General features: G+C 29.4%; 1 long non-coding RNA gene across 1 annotated transcript; it reads right to left on the minus strand.

Annotated features, from left to right (window-relative positions):
* Positions 1-1,608: 1,608 nt before the first annotated feature.
* On the minus strand, positions 1,609-2,565 carry LOC108478416 (uncharacterized). Its single transcript, XR_001870302.2, has 2 exons — positions 2,194-2,565; positions 1,609-1,923 (listed from the first exon to the last, which is right to left on the minus strand). It is a non-coding gene; the product is annotated as an uncharacterized LOC108478416 (long non-coding RNA).
* Positions 2,566-24,064: the final 21,499 nt, after the last annotated feature.

Here is a 24,064-nt window from a genome sequence, read left to right on the forward strand (position 1 = left end):
TAAGTCTATTTTTCAGACTTAATACTTTTGTTTAAACCCTTTAAAATTTCGAACCAACCTTCAAATTTTGATGAACAAATCGACATATGAAGAAATATGGTTTACTGTAAAAATTAAATATAATTGATTGGATTTAAATAATGATATATTCAAATTAAATAATATAATACAAATGAATTCCAACTGTAAAATAATTATACAAACTACAAAAGTTATATACCGAAAAATGGTTGTTAGAGTCCATTCCCAAGTATATATAGAGTTTACTTGCACATTGTAATGTCCCACCATCTTTTGCAATAATGGTTCCAGCGGCTGCAGTAATAGTGAATGCCACCCCACCGCCATTGCTCCCCTTTTTCCAAGCACCATTCTTTTCTATTGCTGTTTCACTTACTTTATGTTAATGGGCAAGGCCATAGTGAATGCACCTCCATATTTAATTTAACCCTTTCCCTATTGCCAAATTGCTCCTTTTTTTTTCTTTTTTTTTTTTACTTTAAAACAAAATGAGTCAGTGGATCAAGTTGAGACAAAAATCTAAAAATATTTTAAACTATGATTCACCCCCTCAAGTACATCTCCATGCTTCAAAATTCCATTTATCAGTCCAAAACAAACCCCAAATCTGTCTTGCCCCGAGTCGTATTATCAAAATTTGAAGTTTGTGTTTGATAAACAAAGATAAAAATTTGTTAGGCCTGCTTGCTTTATTCCCTACACTACAGTTGAAGGCTATTTTATAAAATTAATATTAAAAAATAGAGTGGGATAATCAATTACGAAAATGGGGAATTTATTATAATAACTTTGAGTGCAGTTGATAAGTTTTAAAATAAAAAATGAAAATAATATTTTTTAAATTAGTGTGTCTTAATTAAATAAAAATACTTGTGATTTTAAAGATTAAACGCAGGGAAAAAGCATTAGATATGAAATGTAGAGAAAAGACATTATGACATTAAAAGTAGGAAAAAATATTAAGGTATTTAAATGAAAGGAAAAAGACTATTATCCGGTGTTAGAATCACAAACCAACTATTTTTCACTTCTTTTATTTTAAAATTTGCCTTAGTTTTTTTTTTTCTGTCAGAATTTATTTAAAAAGATTCACTGATATCACTAATGTGTCAAACATTATCTAAAATTATTGTAACAAACATCCTATTTTCGCTCCCACTTTAGTTTTATAATTAATTAATTTTATAAAAGAGGTAGTTGAAACTTAGGATTATTTATTACATTTGCCTCTCAAAATTGGGCTCCACTTCAGCCTCTTCTAAAATAGCCCATTCTATTCCTTCATGCTGAAATTTAACCTTTCAAGTATCATATATTGTTTTATGTCATGCCTTAATTATTTAGTCATTTCAACAAATATCTAGAACGGATAGCAGAGCATCTAAGCAATAAGAACTAAAAAGATGATACATTTATCTAAAAATATGAAAATTGAATTTTGGTATCGATTATGTTTGCCAAAAGAGAGGGTCAAAATTAGTGTATTTTGAGCAAATAAACATAGGTAACAAATAGAATCTCATATAGTATCGTGTGTGGTCGATAAATGGTAAAGACTTTTGTAAGCAGACCAATTTGCCCGGCCCATTGCAAACACCAAACAATAAATATAAAACCCAAATAAAACTTAAATCCTATAACAGTCCATTTACAGGTTTTGACCCAAACTAATACCCTATACAAGCCCAAATCAACCCATTTACAAATAAGCCCGAGCCCAAATACAATAGGCCTAAGTGGCCCAAAATTTAAAGTAAGCAAAAAACCCTAGCCTAATGCTTGTGCCGCAACCGGACAATGCCTCCATACGGTGCCAGCGCCTCAGCCCCAACGCTGCTCGTGCCTCTACATCGATAGCCCCGTACGCCACCCTCACACCTAGTGCCAGCACACGCCTCGTACCTGCGAAAGAGAACAAGAGAATAGCAGCCAATAGGAGAACAAAAATTGTTGTTTTTTTGTTTTGTTATTCAGCTATAAAGCCTTTCATTTTCAATTGTAAGGGCTCCTCTTTTTTACGAACATAAGCAATACAAAGCAACAGAGAGAAAATGTGATTTCTACTTTTGAGTTTCTGGGTTTATCACGCTTTATTCACGATCTATTCCCTTTGATTTTCTTTCTCTTTTCTTGTATCTAAAAATAAAAGAATAAAGGGAAACAAGACCTTACCTTGTAAGTTAGCCATCGTTTCCCCTTCGCTTCGTTGAAATCAAAGTCCAAATAGGGTCTCAAGGCTGAAAAATCACTCTTTTGGAGTTCGAATGCGCAGATCGCCGTTCATGGTGGCGCATAAATGACGAAGGGAGCATTCTGGGGGTTAACTGGACAGCAAAAGGGGGGAGGCTAATGTCCTGCTAGGGTTCGGCTGAATGAATCCACATTTAGCCTTTTAAAGAAGCAAAAACGACGCCGTTTATGCCAAATGTAATGGCCAAAAAATGACGTCGTTTGAAACTATGCCCGGTGACCCGACCCAATGGCCCCTGGGATCCGCGCGTTTTCACGGTGAGGGGTTAATTGCGCATTAAATCCCTTCCCTTTTGCGCCGCGTTTAAATCAGCCCACCTGTGCTTCTTTTTGTTTTTTTTTTAAATTTTCTCCTATAATTTGCGTTATTTTGCAATCGAGTCCGCGCTTGTGCGCAGCGTTTTAGGGCCTAGATTAATTCCAGCTTGAGCCCCTATGCTTTGTGCGCTTCGCACTTCGGTCCTCTTTTTGTTTTGTTTTCAAATTATCCTTTTGTTTTGGATTGATTCTAATTAAATCCCTTTAGTTTATAGTCCTATTTTGTTCTTAATTTATTATTTTTAATTTTTAAACAACTTTAGGGAATTGTTATTTCATTATTGTAAATCGTTTTTTTGATGTTAATATCACACTTTGTATACTTTAAATGATTATCTCCTTTATATTATTATACATATACACATTTTGTAGCAAAGTTAACATATTTTCATGCATATAATATTTTTTTATTTTTTATTTTAACCATGTATTTTAACATATAATTTCGTTATGATAATATGTTTTGTATATATATGTTTTGTATAAAATTATTTTCATATACTTATTTATATTAGTACATATATTTGATTTATATACATTAATTTAATCCTATACATATTACCGTTTTATGTTATTTTGCATGTACTCACTTTTTAATTTATATGTATATATATATATATATATATATATATATATTAATACACTCATTACTCTAATAGATTTTTCTACTCAAAACACTTTTGCTTTATGATTTCTCAAGTATTTTCTTTATATATATGTATATGGAATAATTTTAGAAACCTCATTTTGTAATTATAAAATTATTATTTTTGGATGTTCCTTTGTATTAAATTACTTTGTGTTTTATATAGCCCTTATTTAAACGTTTTGATATAAAGGTATGTATATAATTTTAGACTAACTTAAAGTTTTTATATATTATTATTAATCTAATGATTATTTTCAAAGCTATTTATATGTACATATGTTTTATGAATATATTTTGTGTATTATGTTTTGTTATATATCTTCGTTATTCTTTTGTATTATATACTATGTAAATTATCATGTACTTTGTCAACTTCTAAATGAATTTGTGCCTAAAATATTTCACACGCAATTTGATTTAAACTCTCGTTCTGATATCTATTTCAAAAATTATATATTTATCCCTAGTTTTTTTTTTTCATATACAAATTTGTCAACCTATATTTTATGCATCCATTTATGCGTCGTTACTTTAAAATAGTTTTATACCTCATTACTTCTTTGATTTGCATTTTGTTTTGTGTATCTCATATTATGTCATGCACATTGTCGCTGCATATTGTATTCATTGTTTTATATTGCCATGTTAATTATATTCCATGCATGATTGAAATTGAATAATATTTCCAAGCTAGTTATGCTTAGTCATTTAAGTTCTCGTTAGTTGGTTAAATAAATTGTATTGCCTCCACTCTTCTATTGTCGTGTTTTATGCGTACACATATTCCCCAAATCATGGTTTTCCACTTGATTTTTGAAATGTGGTTTTATAAAAACCAAATTTTATGATTAATTTCGTCTTATTTCAAATCGAATTAATGCGTTTTAAGCTAGTTTCACAACTATTAAAAATCCCTTAAATGAAAGCGATATACGATATTTGGTAATTCACAGAATCGTGCCCTAACGTGCTGGGTTGCAATTTCTCGTTTGCTTAAAATAATCAAATATCCCTCCAAAATTTCACCCATGTCTTCTAAAAACCCTTTAAAACGAAGGCAATACTCTGTGTTTGATAATTCGGGAATCATGCCCTATCGTGCTGGGTTGTGGTTTCTCGTTTGTTCAAAACAATCGAACATTCATTTAGGTTTTCACTCATGTTTATTAAAAACCTTCCGAAACGAAGGTGATCTTAGATGTTTGGCAATTTGAGAATCGTGCCCTATCGTGCTGGGTTGCGCATTTTCGTTTGTTCAAAACAATCAAAGATCCCTTTGGAATTTCACTCTCGTTTTCTAAAAACTCTTTAAAACGGAAGAAATGTTCGATGTTTGGCAATTCGGGGAATAGCGCCCTATCGTGCTAGGTTGCAATCTCCCGTTTGTTCAAAATAATCAAATATCTCTTTCAAAATTTCACTCGTATTTTCTAAGGGGAGGCAATGGTCAATGATTGGAAATTCGAGGAATTGTGCCCTACTGTGCTGGGTTTCAGTTTTTCGTTGGACTAAATAGTTGAGCATCCTTTTGTGATTTTCGAATCATAAATTTTTCGACGTCGAAACAAGAAGATTTTTGGCAATCAACTCGAGTTATTCAAATGTTATTAAAAAAGAACCACTTAACCGATTTAGTACTAATTTTGGGCGGAGTGAGGGTGTTAATCCTTCCTCATACGTAACTGACTCAATTAGATACACGAGCTCAATTGTAACGACCCTTTACCCGAGATCGTCGCCGGAGTCGAGCACGAGGCATTACTAAACTTATTTGAGCACTTAAACAAATTTAAACAATTTATATCACACTTTCTAGACAAGCTGTCCAACTGCATTACAGATGCAAAAAAAATCATATTTCGAGTTACAAAACTCAAATCCAAATCCGTAAATTTTCCTAAATCTAGGCTCATATATCTACTTACTAATTTTTTCTAGAATTTTGGTTGGGCCAATTAGTACAGTTTATTAGTTGAAGTCTCCCTGCTTGTGGTTCAAAGCTCGACCCTCGCTCACTACTGAACCAAATTTCTCCATGTACGAATTCAAATAACCAATACGTTAAAATAGACTCAATAAGGAATCCATGCATATATAGTATGACTCCTAATTAATTGTTTACAATTTTAATGATTTTACAAATCGAACAGGGAGTTCAAAATCACTCGACCTTGTCTCACAAAAATTCAAATATCTCCGATATGAAAGCCTTTTGCTTACATTGTTTCTTCTTGTGAAACTAGATTCAATAAGATTTAATTTCATATTTTATTCAACCTCTAATTAGATTTTCATGATTTATGGTAAATTTTCAAACTCAAACTATCGCTACTAACCAAAAACTGTTTTAGTACAAAATGTTGTTAACTAGTTTATAACATCTTTACTTCACTTCATTTAAACTCTATACATGCCATATAAATCTTCAAACATAAAACAAAAGCTACCGAATTGATCTGGATAGTGTGCTTTGTTGTGTTGATTCGATCTACCCACTTCACTTCAAGTCAATCTACATAAAAATATTAAACACACACAAGTAAGCTTATTGAAGCTTAGTAAGTTCATAGGTTAAAAGTAATGCTTACCAAACATAATATTTCCAAACAATACCAAAACATTTACTAAAGTTTCCTGCGATTCACAACCATTGTTATAATAATTCACATAGTTGAGCTCAACAAGAATAACTACTCAATCTCTTTCATTTGGATCACTTCTCTTTATTTCTTATAATCAAATTAGGAAACGGCTTACGAAATTGAGTACGTCGTTGCTCAATGCCACGATTCACAACTCAGTATGGTTTTCCTCATTGAAATACCATACCTACATTTTCAACTCGGTATGGGAAATGCCAAACCTACATTTCTTAACTCAAGATGGATTTGATAATACCATACCTACATTTCACATTTCAAGATGGATAATACCATACCTACATTTCACAACTCAAGATGGATGATACCATACCTACATTTCACACTTTACCATGGAACAACCATGGTCTTATCCAATCAATTCATCACACGTCACGATACTGAACGTACTCAATCCTGCGTTTTTCCTAATTTGCATTTCCACATTTATTCTTTCATTAACAAAATCTACACAATCCCACAACAAATTCAGTATATAATAACACATTATAAACTTCAATCATTCACAAATAAACATCTAAATTCAACCATATGAACTTACTCGGCTAATTTGTAGAAGATATTGAAATTTAGGGACTATTTCGCAACTTTTTCTTTTCCTCGTTCTTCTTTGGATTCTTGATCTATAATATAAAATATTTCTACTCATTAGCATTTATTTGATTTCTATTTCACTTCAAAATTTATGCTGTTCAAATTTCGAAATTGCACTTTTACCCCAAAATTTACAGCTTTCACAATTTAGTCCTGCTCAATTCACCCATCAATTGAACTAATTTTTCTCAATTAACACTTTATTTTATCATTATAAAATATTTCAAAACCTTTTATATTCTGAATTTCAACAGCAACCTTCAATTCACAACTTTTTCACAATTAGGTCCTAAATATCATTTCCTATCAAAATCACTTAATAAAACCACCTTAATATGAAATTAGAACTTAAATTTCATAATAATTCATCATAAAATTCCTTATCCATCCAGGGTAACTTCCAATTTCACCCATAAAATAAAAACTAATGAATTCTACAAGTGGACCTAATTGTAAAAGTCATAAAAACATAAAATTATCAAGAAAAACAAGAATTAAACTCACATGATGTAAAAATATGAAAACCAGCTTTCTCCAGACCTTCTATGGCGTTTTGGCTGAGAAAATATGAAGAAATGTCTGGATTTTTCAATTACATCATTATTTAACTATTAACTTTTATGCTATTTCCAATTTTGCCCCTTGTTCACATTGTTTTCTTGCTTATTTCATACCCAAACCGTCCAGCCATTAACCTTTGGGTCTAATTGCTCTTTAAATCCATCTTTTTAAATACTTAAGCTATTTACTCACAATTTAACAAATTTTGCGCTATTTTCAATTTAGTCCTTTTTAATTAATTAGCCATCCAAACGTTAAAATTTTCTAACGAAACTTTAATACTAACTCAATGACACTCCATAAATATTTATAAAAATATTTATAGCTCGATTTTCAACTTTGAGGTCTCGATACCTCGTTTTTGACCCGTTTGACCTAATAAATTCTTTTAATTCACTAATTTTACCATTTCACAAATTCTTCTAAATTCTTACTTGACTCATAAATATTAAATTACTATCTTGTTCAATATTATTTGTCGAATTTGGTGATCTCAAATCACCATTTCCGACACCACCGAAAATTAGGTAGTTATAACTCTCCCCTTTAAAAATTTCGTCCTCGAAATTTGTTACTGAAAATAGATTTGATATCTGTGATCTCATTGACTCCTCTGTTTCCCAGGTTGCCTCCTCCATACCATGTCGATGCCATAATACTTTAACCAATGGTACTCTTTTGTTCCGCATTCTTTAACTTCACGAGCCAAAATCTTCATTGGTTCTTCCGAATAAGTCATATCTGCTTGAAGCTCAATTTCGATGGGGAATTACGTGTGAAGGATCGACCTATACCGCCTTAGCATAGACACATGAAACACATTGTGAATCTTCTCAAGTTCGGAGGTAAAGCCAAACGATAAGCCACAGGACCAACCCTTTCCACAATTTCATATGGCCCTATGAATCTCGGACTTAATTTTCCTTTTACCAAATCGTAACACCCTTTTCCATGGTGAAACTTTTAAAATACTCGATCACCCATCGCATATTTTATGTCTCTTCGTTTTAAATCAGTATATGACTTCGACGATCTGAAGCGACTTTTAAACTATCTCGAATAATCCAGACTTTGTCTTCGGTTTCTCGAATCAAATCAACCCCAACTATTTTTGATTCACTCAATTCGCACCAACACAATGGAGTCTTGCATTTTCTACCATAAAGAGCCTCAAATGGTGTCATTTTTATACTAGATGAAAGCTATTGTTGTAAGCAAACTCACCAACGGTAAATACCTTTCCCAATCTGTTACCAAACTCGAGTATACAACATCTTAACATATCTTCTAAAATTTGAATCACTCGCTCTGACCGTCCATCTGTTTGAGGATGAAATGTCAGACTAAAATTCAATCTGGTGCCTAAGGCTTCTTGCAATTTATTCCAAAATCTTGAAGTAAACCTCGGATCCCGATGCGAAATGATAGATATTGGAACTCCATGTAGTCTCACAATCTCGACACATACAATTCGCTAACTTATTAAGTGAAAATGCTTCGACCGAATAAAGTGTCTTGACTTTGTCAATCTATCAACAATCACCCATATCGAATCTTTCTTTCTTGGAGTCACAGCAATCCGACACAAAATCCATTGAAATATGCTCCACTTCCATTCAGAATCATAATGGGTTGTAATAAACCCGTTGGCACTTGATGCTCTGCTTTAACTTGTTGGCAAATCAAACATTTTGCAATAAATTTGAAATTTCTCTTTCATACCAGCCCACCAATATGTCTTTTTCAGATCACCATACATTTTTGTACTACCGGATGAATAGAATACATACTATTATGTGCTTCGAAAGAATATCATTCTTTAAATCGAATTATTGGGAACACAAATCCTATTATGATAGCGCAATATACCTTCATCATCAATCTTGAACTCGAATCTAAATTATCCGAACCATTTGCCGTTTCAAACCAATTTTGGATCTTCATTCTGCAGCTTCGAATTTGTTGAAGAAACATTGGTTTTACCTTCAATTCTACTAATACAACACCTTCTTCATTAAGAGCCAAATGAGCATTCATTGCGAAGTGCAAACAAGGATGACTTTCGACTCGGTGCATCAAGAACTATATTAGCTTTCCTGGATGATAGTCAATAACCAAATCATAGTCTTTCAAAGAACTCTAACCATCGTCTTTGTCTTAAGTTCGGTTCCTTCGAGTCATTAAGTATTTCAAACTTTTGTGATCCGTATACATATAACACTTCTCACCATATAAATAGTGTCTCCAAATTTTTAAGGCAAAAACAATTGCATTAACTCAAGATCATGTGTAGGGTAATTTTTTCATGTGGTTTTAATTGCCGTGAAGCATAAGCCACCACCTTTCCCGATTGCATTAACACACAACCCAAACCACTTAAAGATGCATCATTGTACACAACATACGGATACGATTCGGTTGAGTTAAGATGGAGCTTCATTAACATTTTCTTTAATCGATCAAAGCTCACGACATTCATCGACCACATAAACTCAACATTCTTTTGTAATAAACGAGTCATTGGTGAAGCAATCATGGAAAAATTCTTTACAAAACGGCGATAGTATCCTGCTAATCCCGAAAACTTCGCGACTTCGTTTACATTCTTGGTGTTTTCCAATTCACCACCGCCAAACTTTACTTGGATCCACACGAATTCCTTCACCGATATAATATGACCCGAAATCCAACCTCATGAAGCCAAAACTCACATTTACTAAATTTCGCATATAACGCTTTTCTCTCAAAGTCGTAGTACAATTCTCAAGTCTTGTGCATGTTCGGATTCTGTCTTTGAATAGACCAATATGTCATCAATAAATACCACCACAAATCTATCCAAATAAGACTGAAAAATTCGATTCATTAAATCCATAAATGAAGCGAGGGCATTCGTTAAACCAAAAGGCATTACCAAAAATTCAGTAGTGACCATACCGAGTTCGAAAAGCGCCTTTGGCACATCACACTCTTTAACCTTCACCGATAATACCCGGATCTAAGATCTATTTTGAGAACACGCAACACCTTTCAGTTGATCAAACAAATCATCGATACGAGGTAATGGATATTTATTTTAATTGTTACCTTGTTCAACCGCTCAGAATCAATACACAATCGCAACGAACCATCTTTCTTTTTCACAAATAAGACAAAGTGCCCCAAGGTGATGTACTCGGTCCGATGAACCCTTTATCCAATAACTCTTGCAACTGTGTCTTCAACTCTTTTAACTCATTGGTGCCATTCTATACGGTGTTATTGATATTGGAGTTGTACCCGGAATTACATCAATTGTGAATTCAACCTCACGATCTGGGGGTAAACCAGGTAATTCCTCAGGAAACACATCAGTAAACTCATTAACAACTGACAATTGTTCCATCTTCAATTCAGAACCCCGAGTATCAAGAATATAAGCTAAAAATGTTTCATTACCTTTCCGAATCAATTTTCGAGCTATAAAGGCTGAAATAATTCTGACATCATTCTTTTTATCCCCAAACTCAGCTGAAACTATTTCCCCTGTCTGACATTTTAAATCAATCCGTTTTTCTCTACAATTCACTATGGCATCGTGTTCAATCAACCAATCCATTCCAAGAATAACATCAAATTCTCGGAAAGGTAACAACATTAAATCAGCAGAGAATTCACGACCTTGTATTTTCAAGTGGACAATTCCGACATATTAAATTAACCAACACACTTTGCCCTAGTGGATTAGTGACTTGCAATTCAAGGTCATGGACTCAACAGTCATTTTCTTTTCGACACTAATGCAAAGCAAATATATGAATGTGTAGATCCGGGATCAATTAAAGCATATACGAGAATCATCAAAAGATAGAAATTACCACTATCACATCCGGAGCGAAGCTTCTTCCCTTGCCGGATAAGCGTATGTATGCGTCTTTGGTACTCTTGTCTCTGATCGAGTCTGCAGATCTCTCGTTCCCAAATGAACAGTCCAAGAGACACTACTTGACCCGACGTTTACCTTTCTGAGGAGTATTTGCTTGCTTCTCCCCTTGTTCTCTATCTTCTTTTAATAATTGAGGACAGTCCCGAATAAAATGATCAGTTCCACCACATTTATAGCAAGCTCGGCTCTTCCCCAACACTCACCAATATGAAATCTACCACAATTTTTACATCTAAGTCTCGGAATATTTTGCACACTACTAACACTAGCTGCTGGTTTCTTAGTTACTCCGACATCTTGTTGAGTCGTTTTACTTTTATTTGATCGTTCCGGGATTGTAACAGTCGACGAAATCATTTCGAACTTTTGGCGAAAAAGTCGAAGTTGGTCTAGAGAAACTTCTTTTGTATACCTCTTTACCTCTTCTTTCTCTTTGCATCTTTCTCGTTATACACTTCTTCCATCTTTTGAGCTCGATCGATGTAATCACAAATTCTCGAATCTCTGTACCTCCAATCATCATTCGATTTCATCATTAAGCCCTTCTTCAAATCTAATGCACATTTCTTCCTCAGTGGGTACAACATCCCGAGCATATCTACTGAGATACACAAATTCTCTTTCATATTCGGCCACTGTTTTATTCCCTTGTCGAATATCAAGAAATTCTCTCTTCTTCTTGTCTAAATATCTCTCTCCCACATACTTCTTCTTAAATTCGTTTTGGAAGAAATTCCAGGTAAGTTTATCTGCAGGTACCACTGCCTCAATGGTTTCCCACCAATTATACGCTTCTTCTTTCAATAGCGAAATCGCACATCCCAAATAGTCCTCCGGAGAACACATCATCTGCTTAAAAACTCTCTCCAAACTCTTTAACCAATACTCGCTTTAACCGGATCATCGTCCGATCTCCTCGAAATTCTTCACTCCAAACTTTCGAGTTTTTCAATTGGTGTTCTTTTGCTAGATTCAGTTATCGGAGGAGGTGGAGGAGCAACCGGGGTACTACAGATGTTGAGATAGGGGAGGAGGTTATGAGTCTGATTTCTTTCTCGCACATTCTCATTATACCACCGATTCCCGAATCCATAAATCATATTTTTGAGTTCTTGTTCTCGCATCAATGAAATTGGAGCTTCACTACTTATTCCTTGTTCAGAGGTTTGTACTCGCTATTAACTTCTTCTTGCTCGGTTTGTTCGGTCTATCGACATCTTTTCAAATCAAGATAATCTATAATAAAACAAGGATTAGATCGGATCATACACAAGACACTATCACAGATTTATATGGCATGTAATTCTAGATACTTTTCACATCATACATATTCCGAGAATCGCTAAACCAAGCTCGATACCAATAAATGTAACGCCCTTTACCCGAGACCGTCACGAGTCGAGCACGAGGCATTACTAAACTTATTTGAGCACTTAAACAAATTTAAACAATTTATATCACACTTTCCGACAAGCTGTCCAACTGCGTTACAGATGCAAAATCATATTTCGAGTTACAAAACTCAAATCCAAATCCGTAAATTTTCCTAAATCTAGGCTCATATATCTACTTACTAATTTTTTCTAGAATTTTTGGTTGGGCCAATTAGTACAGTTTATTAGTTGAAGTCTCCCTGTTTCAGGGTTCGGTTGCTCGACCCTGTTCACTACGAACCAAATTTCTCCATGTACAGAATTCAAATAACCAATACGTTTATTTCTATTAAAAATATACTCAATAAGGAATCCATGCATATATAGTATGACGCCTAATTAATTGTTTACAATTTTAATGATTTTACAAATCAGAACAGGGAGTTCAAAATCACTCGACCTTGTCTCACAAAAATTCAAATATCTCCTGATATGAAAGCCTTTTGCTTACACTGTTTCTTCTATGTGAAACTAGATTCAATAAGATTTAATTTCATATTTTATTCAACCTCTAATTAGATTTTCATGATTTATGGTAAATTTTCAAACTCAAACTACTGCTACTAACCAAAAACTGTTTTAGTACAAAATGTTGTTAACTAGTTTATAACATCTTTACTTCACTTCATTTAAACTCTATACATGCCATATAAATCTTCAAACATAAAACAAAAGCTACCGGAATTGATCTGGATAGTGTGCTTTGTTGTGTTGATTCGATCTACCCACTTCACTTCAAGTCAATCTACATAAAAATATTAAACACACACAAGTAAGCTTATTGAAGCTTAGTAAGTTCATAGGTTAAAAGTAATGCTTACCAAACATAATATTTCCAAACAATACCAAAACATTTACTAAAGTTTCCTGCGATTCACAACCATTGTTATAATAATTCACATAGTTGAGCTCAACAAGAATAACTACTTAATCTCTTTCATTTGGATCACTTCTCTTTATTTCTTATAATCAAATTAGGAAACGGCTTACGAAATTGAGTACGTCGTTGCTCAATGCCACGATTCACAACTCAGTATGGTTTTCCTCATTGAAATACCATACCTACATTTTTCAACTCGGTATGGGAAATGCCAAACCTACATTTCTTAACTCAAGATGGATTTGATAATACCATACCTACATTTCACACTTCCAAGATGGATAATACCATACCTACATTTCACAACTCAAGATGGATGATACCATACCTACATTTCACACTTTACCATGGAACAACCATGGTCTTATCCAATCAATTCATCACACGTCACGATACTGAACGCATTTCAATCCTGCGTTTTTCCTAATTTGCATTTCCACATTTATTCTTTCATTAACAAAATCTACACAATCCCACAACAAATTCGTATATAATAACACATTATAAACTTCAATCATTCACAAATAAACATCTAAATTCAACCATATGAACTTACTCGCTAATTTGTAGAAGATATTGAAATTTAGGGACTATTTCGCAACTTTTTCTTTTCCTCGTTCTTCTTTGGATTCTTGATCTATAATATAAAATATTTCTACTCATTAGCATTTATTTGATTTCTATTTCACTTCAAAATTTATGCTGTTCAAATTTCGAAATTGCACTTTTACCCCAAAATTTACATTTTCACAATTTAGTCCTGCTCAATTCACCCATCAATTGAACTAATTTTTCTCAATTAACACTTTATTTTATCATTATAAACTATTTCAAAACCTTTTATATTCTGAATTTCAACAGCAACCTTCAATTCACAACTTTTTCACAATTAGGTCCTAAATATCATTTCCTATCAAAATCACTTAATAAAACCACCTTAATATGAAATTAGAACTTAAATTTCATAATAATTCATCATAAAATTCCCATATCCATCCAGGGTAACTTCCAATTTCACCCATAAAATCAAAAACTAATGAATTCTACAAGTGGACCTAATTGTAAAAGTCATAAAAACATAAAAATTATCAAGAAAAAACAAGAATTAAACTCACATGATGTAAAAATATGAAAACCAGCTTTCTCCAGACCTTCTATGGCGTTTTGGCTGAGAAAATATGAAGAAATGTCTGGATTTTTCAATTACATCATTATTTAACTATTAACTTTTATGCTATTTCCAATTTTGCCCCTTTTTCACATTGTTTTCTTGCTTATTTCATACCCAAACCGTCCAGCCATTAACCTTTGGGTCTAATTGCTCTTTAAATCCATCTTTTAAATACTTAAGCTATTTACTCACAATTTAACAAATTTTGCGCTATTTTCAATTTAGTCCTTTTAATTAATTAGCCATCCAAACGTTAAAATTTTCTAACGAAACTTTAATACTAACTCAATGACACTCCATAAATATTTATAAAAATATTTATAGCTCGATTTTCAACTTTGAGGTCTCGATACCTCGTTTTTGACCCGTTTGACCTAATAAATTCTTTTAATTCACTAATTTCACCATTTCACAAATTCTTCTAAATTCTTACTTGACTCATAAATATTAAATTACTATCTTGTTCAATATTATTTGTCGAATTTGGTGATCTCAAATCACCATTTCCGACACCACTGAAAATTAGGCCGTTACATCAATTGATGTGATTTTTTCGTTCTTATTATTTAAATAATTTTATTAGATTTTTTGTGAATAAAAATATTACAAAAAATTACTTATAGTGTGACATTCATGCCTTCAAGGAGGCGTCTTAAAAAATTGGATACAACCATTATTACTAACACTCATTTTGGCTAAATTATCAACCTCTTTATTATGAACTCTAGAAACGTGTTGTATTGACTAAAAATTCATTTTAACCAAGAGTAAGATGATTCTCTGAACTAAAGTGAAACTTAATTTATTGATAACACTCTCTTAAATCGTTTGTACCACCTCTATATTATCTGGAATGATAGATATTCTGTCAAATCTCTTATCTAAAGCAATTGTCACACCTTAAAAATGCCCCACAATTTAGTCGCAAAGAACTCTCCCCATAGTAGCAATCCCATCACTCTCTTTAACAGTTCCGTCGGAATTTCATTACCAAAAATAGTTTTTCTTTTCTAGAAAATTTGAGAAGCATCTTGTCTGCTGGAGTCTAATTGTCTAAAAATGCGGGAGTTTAGCTATGCCAAATGGAAGTTTAAGGTGAAATGGTAATTAATATTTGTTGACTTAATAAAATAATTTTAATCAAACTAATAATCATGTTTAATTTTGACTTAAACATAGCCTCTTCTTAAGACTTAAAAAAATGTGAATCATGCATCCATGACCTATTAGGTTAGGTAAAGTCCAGTCCATCTATAATTTTAACACCAAACCTTTTTTTTTCTTTTTAATTTTAAATCTAATTTGTTAATAAAACTTTAACTCAATAGTAAAATTTAAGTTATCAAAATTTTGTGTTTTCATGTTTAAATATTAACTTATGTAAAGATTTCAATTTTCTTTCAAAATTATTTTCATTAATTAAAATTTAATTAAATACGTATAATTTTAACATCAGTTAGAACTGACAAAACAATGCCTTTGGTTCATTGTTTGACTTTGATTTTCTGACATTGGGGTGATGGAACAAGTTTCTTTGCCGTAAAGTGAAATTCCACACACATTACTTATTTCTTAAATTTAATGTTGCCATTTGTCGCTTCATAATTATCTTCAATTAATTAAAAAATAAAATAAAACTATACAGATAAATAAACATGTCAAAATTTATACACACGAATGGAAAGATAATAAAATTTATATAAAAATATTATAATTGTTATGGGTATAACATATAAAAAGGATATAAATATATAAACAGGGGCGAAGTTAAGGGTGACATGGTCCGGTCTCGGTCTCCTTAAAATGTAAAATTATTTTTTAAGTTTTTAAAATTTTTTAAAAATTTTAAATTAACAAAGGTAAAATTACACTTTGGCCCTCCTAAAATTATAAAAATTTGATTTAATCCTTTACAAATTATAAAGATATAAATTATAGAAAATTAAAATTTCATCCGGTCTCCCCTAAAAAGATTTTCTGACTTCGCCCCTGTATATAAACAAACATATAAACTTTTATAAAAGAATTTGACTAATCGTGGAATGAGTTTTGGTTTAATTCATACCATTATTATTACAGTAACAAGAAGGAATGTGCTTAAGTACGATTTTCTTTCAATTTAAAGGTTAGATATTATGCAGTGACAAAGTTTAGATTTTTTAGAGTAGAATTGTATATTTTTATAAGAGTTAAAATATAATTTCATCACTTTAATAGTTTATATTTTTATAATATTTTAACGGATTAAATTAAAATTTTATTTATTTTAAAGAGTCAAAATATAATGTTACCATGTATTAATTTTAAATTTTATAAATTTTAAAACGCCAAAAATAAAAATTTTATTTTAAGGGCCAGTGCCCTAGCAAGTCCCCTTGTGTTGCCTTTAAAATTATGATTAGAAGTATACATTATATAAAAAATTAACTAGTTAATTAATTAAATCGAGTTTAAATGAAATATTTTAAAATCAAATATGAGCCAAATTTATCTTAAATTTTTGTAGCTCTTTTATATTTTTAGGGCATGTTTAGATACCACATAGTAAATAGAAAGCGTCATTACTTTTAATTTCGTAAATATGTTTGGCTGATAAAGTATAGTTATATTATAATTCTTTTGTCATGTATGGTAAGTAAGATGAGTTACTATAGCAGTGAAATTGAGTATTACAATAGTGAAATTAAAATCAAATGTGAGATATGTGTTTGGATTCAAATGCAACCATGATGATGAGATGAGAATAGAAAACGGCTTTTAAATACATGAAATTAAAATGCAAATATATAAAAAAATATCAAAACATTTTACAAATTAAATAATAACTATAAATATCAAATATATTTATGCTAAATTATGAATAAAAATTATTTATATTAAAATTTTAATTAGAACGAATATTTATATTATATTAGATAATAATATACTAGGATTATGTTATTTATATTAAATAAAAAAATAATTATATTAAAAACAAAAAAATAATTAAAAATTGAAAGGGTATATAGATAATTTCCTTATTTTGGAAAATAAGATTTTGAGGTTTCTATCTCACTGGTGGTGTGCCAAACACCCCAATAAATGGTTGCGTTTCAGTAGGAATAATTTTACTCTTTGAAAACTTAACGCACAAAAGGTGCCATTAATTCAAAGCATAGCTATATAATTTTAAATTTAAAAAATATTAATTATTATAAAAATATTAATAACACTTGAAAAAAATTCTTTAATTAAGTAATAAAACCTAAAATGAAATTATTGTATATAATACATTAATCCAAGAAATTATTTGATAATATAATTATCAATAAAATTAAAAAGAAAGACAAATACTGTATATAATTTTATCTATTCACTCTAGCATTTTATATTTGTTGGCTTATTTTCTGTAACATTAAACAAATATTCATTGTTATCAATGATTAGTTCTTGGTCGCAGATAAATAATTAATAATTAAATCCATGCACTTTATTTAAATTTAGTATAAATAATTTATAAAAAGATACCATGTTATTTAGTTAATTATTTATGAGGTCAAAATGTATTAAGAAATTATCACTTATCAATAAAATTTTCATACATCCATTTATAAATATATATATACATCCATTTATAAATCCTTTTGATTTTCATATACTCGCGAGTCACAACAATAAAAAGAAATTAAAAGAACTTATATAATATTCTCATAATAAATGCATTCATGATAAATGCATGCATCTTTCTATGAGAGAAATCAGGTCGAATATATTCTTCAAAATTGTACATTTTTTAATAAAAATATCAGTCTATAAAATTGAATAAAATTGTTATTTCTTTGTTTTCTTCAAAGAATAAAATTGTTATAATTGGAGTTTTCAGAAAGTCTAATTTCTAAATCGAAAACTTAAGCTCAATATGCTTCAACGTAAAAGTATTTATGAAAATTATTTTCAGTTTCTTTATATTTATTTCATGTAAAATAGAATGATCAACATAAAAGGTTTCCTAGTTGACGTAAAATTATCCATTATTTCTGTAAAATGTATTATCAATTTTTTTTCATAAGACATTTTAAAAACTGATACGTCTCTGTTCACTATAACACCCCCATACTCGACTCGAATATCGGGTCAAAGCATCGAAATGTTACATTCTCTACTACATTTTTCACTTATCAAATATTTTCTTATAAATTTTCATAACTGTTTAATTTAGTCCCTTTTTGTCATAAAATTCAATATTCACTAATTAATCCTATTAAATCAATATTCTTCCTTGTTACACTTTAATAACATAATTTATCTCAATATTTTATTTCACATATCAAAATTCTTATATGCTATTTGGATTTAAATGGATGATATTTTGTATTAACGTTGGAACGTAGGTTGAATATTAAAAAATCTAGAATTTAGTTAAATTATTTTGTATAATTAAAATTAAAGATGATATAAGTATTATTAGATCATAGCATCCTCGGATGAAAAATATTATGTATAATATATATTAATTAAAAATTATACAGAAATAAATAAATGTAGTTTTAGTTACAATATAAAAACTAAATAAAATACTATGTAGTTTTAGTCATCCATTTATACTGAGTGTAAAATTAGTTTTACACTCTAAGTATAATTCTATTAAGTGGTTTTTTAATAATTAGGGTAGGGGAATAGAATTGTTTTGAATCCGAGCTCTCATGTTTATGTCACTAGGCTAAGAAGATGTGTAATTATATTTAGATAAAATTATTAATAGTTAAATTGTTAAAATATTAATGATGTAAAAATATTAAAATTAGTTTAATTTTGTTGTTGTAAAGTAAGTGGATGTTTTCCTTTTATTTATACAAGATTAAAACAAACCCCAATTTAAAATATAAAAACACCATTATAATAATATAATTTATTTTGTAAAAATAAATTTTAATAATTTTTAATAAAATTGAATTACGAATTAAATTAATGATTGATTAGTCAGTGAAGTAAGTATTGAATATAAGAATAGGTATACAATTGATGTGACTTGAAAAGAAACATACCAACTAACAAAAATAGTGATAAAATTCTAAATTTTGTTTGTGAAAAGGAGTTGGTTTGGTCAAATACAAACAACATGAACAAATAATTTGAATCCAGGAGGAAAGAAATTATGCTTTAGGTTCTTTTTATATGGCTTCTTGTTGAGTCTTTGAGTTGATGGTCAAACCCGATTGCCTGAACCCTAAAAATTACTACAATAAGAAAGTAATATATTATCTTTGATATAGTAAAATAAGGAAACAAAGTGATAAAAAGTGAAATTTTGAGTTATGTCAACATTGAGAAGTATATTATGATATATTAATTCAAGAAAAGACTAAATCGTAAAAGTGAGAAGTTTTATTACCCAAGAGTAAATACTCAAAATTTGAAGGGTTAAGTGTAAGTATGAAAAATTTGAAGGACCAATAGTGCAAATATTTTAAGGGTGGAATGATTTAGAAACTGAGGAAAATGCATGAATTAGGACCAAATTGAATAAGTGAAGAATTATTAGGGACTAAATCATAATTTTACCAAATTAAGTGATGACTCAAGGATAAAATTTTAAAAAATCATAAAAGACAAAATGGTTAATTAAAAAGAGAGAGAAATCTAGAAGGCAATTATGATGTTGATGATATTTTAAATTAAATAAATAAATAAATATTAGTTTATTAAAATTAATGAGATATTTTATTATTATTTTATTTAGTATATAAGGAGAGAAAGATGAAGAATTCTCTTCATCTTTCATACAACCAATGTGAGAAAGAGAAAAGAAAGAAAGAAATTTCTTTTCTTACAATTTGGTCCTTTCATAAAAATTTTCTATTTTCACTTAGAAATTAAAAGAATTTCTATAGCCATCAAGAGAGAAAGATAATAAGGAGACTATAGGGAGCTAGAATATCAAGTTAGATTCAAGAAATAGAAGCTGGAGGAGAGAAAATTAAGTTAAAGATTGAAATCAATAGGACAAGGTAAGAACATCAAGACTTCAACATATTTTTTAAGTTGATATTATTGAAAAAGTATAAAAATGGTGTTAAAGTAGTATTTTTTATATAAGGTTCTATGTTCTTGATATGTTAGCTAGTGAAGGAAAATAAGAGGAAATGATAAGAAATATTATAGACAAAATAATTATAATTTTGAGTAAATCAAGCTTTAGTTTGATAAAAGAAATGAATATTTACAAAGTTGTTTTCAAAATTAATTAATTTTGTTTACATACCATTCATCATTGTTTGAAGCCATCTAAGTATAAATAATTGAAGTGCTAAAATATAGTAAATAGATACGCACTTCAAATAATAATGGTAAAAATAAAATACATGTCATGTTTTTATTCCTATGTCGAGTTTAATTACTTGACAAAAAATTTATAATTTTAATTATTAAAAAATAACTCAGATATTACATTTTTTTTCAATAGTGATATATATGAATATATTTTTAAACAGGCCCATCTTTCTTAAAATGAATTTTTTTCATTTAGACCTTTTATATTTATAAAATTTTAAATTAGTAATGATAAAATTACACATTGACCCCCAAAAATAATAAAAATTTAATTTAATCCTCTTCCAAAAAATATTCTAACTTTATCCGTGCCCCTAAATCATATTTTTGAATCCGCCACTATTATTAAAACATACTCAATTGTAAAAAAAAAAAAAAAACAACAACAACAACTAATATTCTATACCAAAAGCCTTGTTTCTGTTGCCATAAAATAAAAAATAAAAAAAAAAATTCTAGAGCTTTCCTATAGTTCTTTCCAAAATATAGACATGCAAAATGTTACCATCGCTAATAGACTGGTGTAGAAAATATGTCATGCACAAAGAACCCAAGTTAAATATTTTTTTCAATGATAAATATGAAGGTGATCTTCTAAGTAGGACCACTCTGATTAATTAATTTTTTGCCCTAATTAATTAATTAATTAAACTAAAGCGGCTTTGACTAAGCAACCAAAATAGTTTATGCATTATAAATAATGCTATATATAACAAGTCCCTCTCACTTTTGTAACATTACAAATGACATAAATATACAAATGTATTGAGATAAAAACTTATATATAAAATATATAAATAATGGTCTTATAATGGAGTCCACATTGATTTCACACAATGAACTAACTATTTCCGTTATAGTGTTATTGAATGGTTGAGATGTTTGATCAACCAATTAATGACACTGGGATTTACTAATTTATTTTATTTTATTTATGTGAATAAATTTAAAAAAGACAGAAAGAGTGAATAGGGAGAATGAAGTTAATTTTATCACATTCAAAAGATTGTAGTGGTTGAATGTTAAATTCTTAGAGTTGACTATAATTTATTTTACTTGGTTAGGTGTTATTTTAGATATGTTATTAATATTATTGGATTCCTTTTGTTTTGACCAATATCATGGGAATAAATAATAATTTTAAAAATATTTTTTAATGGGTTTTAATTCAATTGATATAGGTATTGTTGTCAATGCAAGAAGAACGTGGGTCTAAGTGCATTGAATCACATTATTTTTTTCTATTTATGGGTTAGGAAGGGTTATGAATAATTCTAAATATTATGTAAAATAGAATAGATATGATCGAATTTATAATAAGATTATTAAAATATATATACATACATTTATAAATCCTTTTAATTTTCATATGCTCACGAGTCACAACAATAAAGAGAAATTTAAAAAAAAGAACGTATATAATATTCTCACAATAAATGCATTCATGATAAATGCATGCCCTGTTCTATGAGAGAAATCAGGTCGAATATATTCTTCAAAATTGTATATATTTTTAATAAAAATATCAGTATATAAAATTGAATAAAATTGTTATTTCTTTGTTTTCTTCAAAAATAAAATTGTTATAATTTCATGTTATAATTGGAGTTTTCAAAAGTGTTGTTGCAATACCCCAAAAATTATTATAGTAAGAAAATAAGATATTATCCTTGATATAGTAAAATAAGGAAATGAAGTGACAAAAAGGAAAATTTTGAGTTATGTTAACATTGGAAATTATATTATGATATATTAATTCAAGAGAGTGCTAAATCGCAAAAGTGAGAAAAATTTTGTTGTCTAAGAGTAAATACTCAAAATTTGAGGGATTAAAGTGTAAATATAGAAAAGCTGAAGGATCAATCGTGCAAATATTTCAAGGGTGGAATGATCTAGAAACTAAGGAAAATGGATGAATTAGGACCAAATTGAATAGTAAAAAATTATGAGGGACTAAATTGTAATTTTATCAAATTAAATGATGTCTCAATGATGAAATTTTAAAAGACCATAAAAGGCAAAATTGTCAATTAGAAAGAGAGAGAAATCTAGAAGGCAATAATGATGTTGATGATATTTTATAATTATTAAATTAGATAAATATTATTTTATTAATATTTTAATGAGATATTTTATTATTATTTATTTAGTATATAAGGAAGGAAAGATGAAGAATTCTCTTCATCTTTCCATGCACTCTCGTTAGAAGAAGAGAAAGAAAATATATTTTCTTTTCTTTACAATTTGGTCATTTACTATGAAATCCCACTTTTTTCCTCAAATTCTTTGGAAAATTTCATAACCACCGAAAAGAATAAGTGAAGTAGAGACATTAGAGAGTTAAAATATCATGTTGGAAGAGAGAAATTGGAAGTGAAAGTGGAGAAAATGGTAGAAAATGTGAGGAAATTGAAGGGACAAGGTAAGTACTTTAAAAAATTTACTTTATTTAATTTTAATCAAGTATAGAGTATGCTAAATTAGTTGAATTAATTGTGAACATGCTAATATTATGTATGAAAATTAAAATGGTATATTGAATAAATTGTAAAGTAAACAAAATAGGTTACGTGAATTTTAATGTTTAAAAGAGAATACAAATAAAGTGTGATGATATAAAAGTGAATGGGCGAAAATTTCAAGGTACATTAAATTTTTATAATAAGGACTAAATTGTAAAGTGTATAAAAGTTTATGTGTAAAATAAAGTATTGTGTTAGGAAGTTTAAAGGAATGTTAAGTGTTAATAATTAGTTACATAGTGAAGTTAAAGTGAAATTATAGTAAATAATGAAATTTCCAAGATATTAGGAATTAAATTGTAAACATGAGAAATTTATAATTGAAATAAGAGAAGTTATAATAAAAGTTGATGATAAGTGAATTTTAAGGATTAAATTGAATAATAGTTAAAAGTATAATAATTATGTAGGTCTAAAAGAAAGTTAATACAAAGAATCATGAAAAAGTAAAATTAGCATTAAAATAGTTTCTAGATAGCAACAATGGTTCAACTTTGAAAAGTTACCAAAAATTATGAAAATCAAATTAGAGGTTAAATAAAATATGAAATTAAAGTTTGATCAACCAATTAATGACACTAGAATTTGCTAATTTATTCTATTTTATTTATATGAATAAATTTAAAAGGACAGAAAGAGTGAATAGGAGAATGAAGTTAATTTCATCACATTCAAAGGATTATAGTGGTTGAATGTTGAATTATTACAGTTAACTAAAACTTATTCTACTCAGTTAGGTAGTGTATTAGATATGTTATTATTATTATTGGA

The sequence above is a fragment of the Gossypium arboreum genome, chromosome 12 (genome assembly GCF_025698485.1).
Source record: "Gossypium arboreum isolate Shixiya-1 chromosome 12, ASM2569848v2, whole genome shotgun sequence".
In the NCBI taxonomy this organism is placed as follows: domain Eukaryota; kingdom Viridiplantae; phylum Streptophyta; class Magnoliopsida; order Malvales; family Malvaceae; genus Gossypium; species Gossypium arboreum.